This window comes from Myotis davidii, unplaced genomic scaffold (assembly GCF_000327345.1).
Source record: "Myotis davidii unplaced genomic scaffold, ASM32734v1 scaffold376, whole genome shotgun sequence".
NCBI lineage: Eukaryota > Metazoa > Chordata > Mammalia > Chiroptera > Vespertilionidae > Myotis > Myotis davidii.
In genome coordinates, this window is record NW_006288121.1 from 2285493 (window position 1) to 2289538 (window position 4046).

Sequence of the window (4046 nt, forward strand, 5' to 3'; positions counted from 1 at the left end):
TGAGCTGGGATTCAGAGCGAAAGCAAAGCCACGCCCTGAAGGCGAAACCAGTCAAGAGGTTGGATGCCATTCAGTCTGACTCTCCTGCCCAGCGTTAAGGGGATGGATCTCATCATGTCCATGATGTCCAGCTCAAGGGCCACCCATATGTGATGTAACTTCCTGTAATTCGAGTATCTAATAAACAGCTTTTGGTGCTGGTGCTGGTGCTTTCTCTGTTTGTCCCTCGAGTCAGAGGGCAGACACCACACCCAGCCCAAGTTTTTAATATATTTTGTGTCTGTCTTTCATTATTCTTTAATCCCAAAAGTGCCTCCTAACTTGTACGAACCGGTTCACATCTCCCTTTCCATGTGGGACGCAGAGAAGGGAGACCCAGCTCCAGCCGCCCGGCATAATTAATTAAAGTAATAAATTTAAATAAGAGTGGTTTGGTTTTTGGAAAAGTTGTGTTTCTTTTTTTGTAGATATTGCAGCTCAAAGAAAGTTTATGCTTTTACGATACCATTAAAGGTAATTAAAAGTCTTGATTTTCCCCCCCTCATGTTTTATTCTTTAAAGAAAGTGGCCATTTATTAATATTAACAACTGTATATAGTTCTAATAGCCCATATGAAAATTAGATACCATGCATTTTATATTGTTCTACTCAGAAAAATCCATTTGTAGCATAATAGTTTGATTATATAATTTTAAATGTAAATGTAGCTATTATTTGTTACTATAAGCTGGAATAAAAGCCAGAGAACATTTCAGGATGTAAAGTAACTTTATTTTATTTTTTAAATATATGTTTATTGATATCAGAGAGGAAGGGAGAGGGAGAGAGAGATAGAAACATCAATGATGAGAATCATTGACTGCATTGATTGGGTGACTCCTGCACTCCCTCCTACTGGGGATCGAGCCTGCAACCCAGGGATGTGCCCTGACTGGGAATTGAATTGTGACCTCCCGGTTCATAGGTTGACACTCAACACGGAGCCACACTGGCCGGGCATGAAAGTAACTTTAAAACTCTAAGACCATAAAACTCTTCCATATGAAGATAATAAAATCAGAAATTAAATTTTTATAAAGATAAGTTATCTGTATGTGTGCATATATCTATAAACATATGAAGTGCAAATTCTGTAAGTCTTATCTGATTGTTAAGTTGTCAATGTCAGGAAACAATAAAGTAAGAAATATATCCTTTTTGTAAAAAAATATATTTTATTGATTTTTTACAGAGAGGAAGGGAGAGAGATAGAGAGTTAGAAACATCGATGGGAGAGAAACATCAATCAACTGCCTCCTGCACATCTCCTATTGGGGATGTGCCCGCAACCCAGGTACATGCCCTTGACCGGAATCGAACCTGGGACCCTTCAGTCCGCAGGTTGACACTCTATCCACTGAGCCAAACCGGTTCGGCAAGAAATATATTCTTAACATGAATCATAATCTCAACCTACATGAGTGTGTACACGTACATATGCACACACATACATTAATGCTAGAAAACTACCAATCAGCCGTGTGAGTAAAGATAGAACATTAGTGCCTGTGTGCCACCTTTTCTAGTAAGGCACTTCACTCAGTTTACATAAGGGCTTTCTAAGACTATTTTTAAATTACTTCCAATAAAACAATAAAGTGTTCACAGAGAGATGATCATTCTCGCTGCTGTGTGATGGCATAGAGAGAAGTTTGTTATCTACAAGCCAGAAAGAGGGTTCTCACCAGGAACCTGCCCCTGTTGGCATTCTAATCCCAGACCTCCATCCCAGAGGAGAAAAGTAAATGTGACAAATGTGTGTCCGCCACCAGGTCTACGGGATCTCGCTAAGGCAGCCCAAACAGCCTCAATTCTCAAATCCTGTAATTTTTATGATAAATTTGATTCTAAATGTGGCAAATGGTCTATTTGTATGCTCTTGTTTCTATTTTCCTTCACTTTTGATACTTTTCCTTCCTGCCTGCCTTACTCCCTACCCTACTTGATTCTTAATTCTCTCTATGCCCACATCCTCAAAAATTATTGCAGGTCCTTTGGTAAATGCTTGGCTTGTTTCAGCAAAACCCAACCTAAGACCCCACATTCTGGTTGGAAATTTTGAAAACTTGGGTTTTAACTTTCCCCCCCTTCATTACTGATATGGACTAAAAGGGGCCACATGCTAACCTGACAAGCTCAGGGAAGGCCTGCATGGTGGCCTTGCAAGCTCAGAGACCTAAAGTTACCACATAGGATGGTCTGAAGTTAAAACTTTAACTAAAAGCTGTTTGTGGTGAGTAGTCATATCCTAGGCCAGTATCTTCCCTGGCAAAGGTCAATCTTTACCTTAACTGACCATGTCTATTATCTTTGTGCATCTATGATAACATACCATCGGAACGTCAAAATACTTTTTGTTTTTGCGGCCCCTTAAAAGCAGAGGTACCGCTCTGTGGAGACCACAAATCTCCTTACTGATATTGAGTTAATTATTGACTGTTAACTATCCTGCACCCACCTAAGTGAAGGAAGTATGTGTCTTTTATTTTACTTTGTACCCAATCCCACAGGCTCCCCTGCTTTGCTGTCTTCTCCCACATCCCTAATCAATCAGCTATAGATTTCATGTAACCCACTAGTGTCTCCTCTTTTGATTGTAATGTATAAAACAGGGTGCAAAACTGCCATTCTTCAGAGAATTATCTCGTTCCTTTCAGATTATGCTTCCCGACATTTGTCAGCAGTTTGGCTCAAATAAACTCACAAAAAATTCTTCACAGGTTTGAATGTTTCTTATGTTGACACTGGGATTCAGCTTTCATTTTTTCTCATTTCATCTTTACCAGCATGTTAAAAGCCAACATTTCTACTCAGTTAGCATTTTGCACCATCAGCATTAATTCTTTCAGACACGAGGAACTTTTCTTCTGACCTCCACTTCCTTTGGGGCAACCAACATGCTTGATACTCAGAAGGGAGAATTATATACTTGTAAGTATGAAGAATTTATATTCCCTTCAAAGAGTTCCTTAAGAGATCTGACCAAATCTTTGTTTCATTTTGCAGGCTCACTGAAAACTGGATCCTGCTGTGAAAATTTTAGCTATCCTATATAATAAAAAGGTAATATGCAAATCAACCAAATGGTGTTTGAAATCACTGACTTGGAGCCATCATTCCAAACTGCGTTGATGAAACTGCATTGTGCTTTGAAATTTTCTAGAATAATTTTAAATTCCAGGACGACTTAAAGAAATAAATCATCATTTTATGCCTATAGAATAGAAAAGATTAATTGTTAAGGGCAGTAAACACTCGGCTTAATTACGTCAGCTGGGATTCAGAGCGAGAGCAAAGCCACGCCCTGAAGGCGAAACCAGTCAAGAGGTTGGATGCCATTCAGTCTGACTCTCCTGCCCAGCGTTAAGGGGATGGATCTCATCATGTCCATGATGTCCAGCTCAAGGGCCACCCATATGTGATGTAACTTCCTGTAATTCGAGTATCTAATAAACAGCTTTTGGTGCTGGTGCTGGTGCTTTCTCTGTTTGTCCCTCGAGTCAGAGGGCAGACACCACACCCAGCCCAAGTTTTTAATATATTTTGTGTCTGTCTTTCATTATTCTTTAATCCCAAAAGTGCCTCCTAACTTGTACGAACCGGTTCACATCTCCCTTTCCATGTGGGACGCAGAGAAGGGAGACCCAGCTCCAGCCGCCCGGCATAATTAATTAAAGTAATAAATTTAAATAAGAGTGGTTTGGTTTTTGGAAAAGTTGTGTTTCTCTTTTTGTAGATATTGCAGCTCAAAGAAAGTTTATGCTTTTACGATACCATTAAAGGTAATTAAAAGTCTTGATTTTCCCCCCCTCATGTTTTATTCTCTTTAAAGAATGGCCATTTATTAATATTAACAACTGTATATAGTTCTAATAGCCCATATGAAAATTAGATACCATGCATTTTATATTGTTCTACTCAGAAAAATCCATTTGTAGCATAATAGTTTGATTATATAATTTTAAATGTAAATGTAGCTATTATTTGTTACTATAAGCTGGAATAA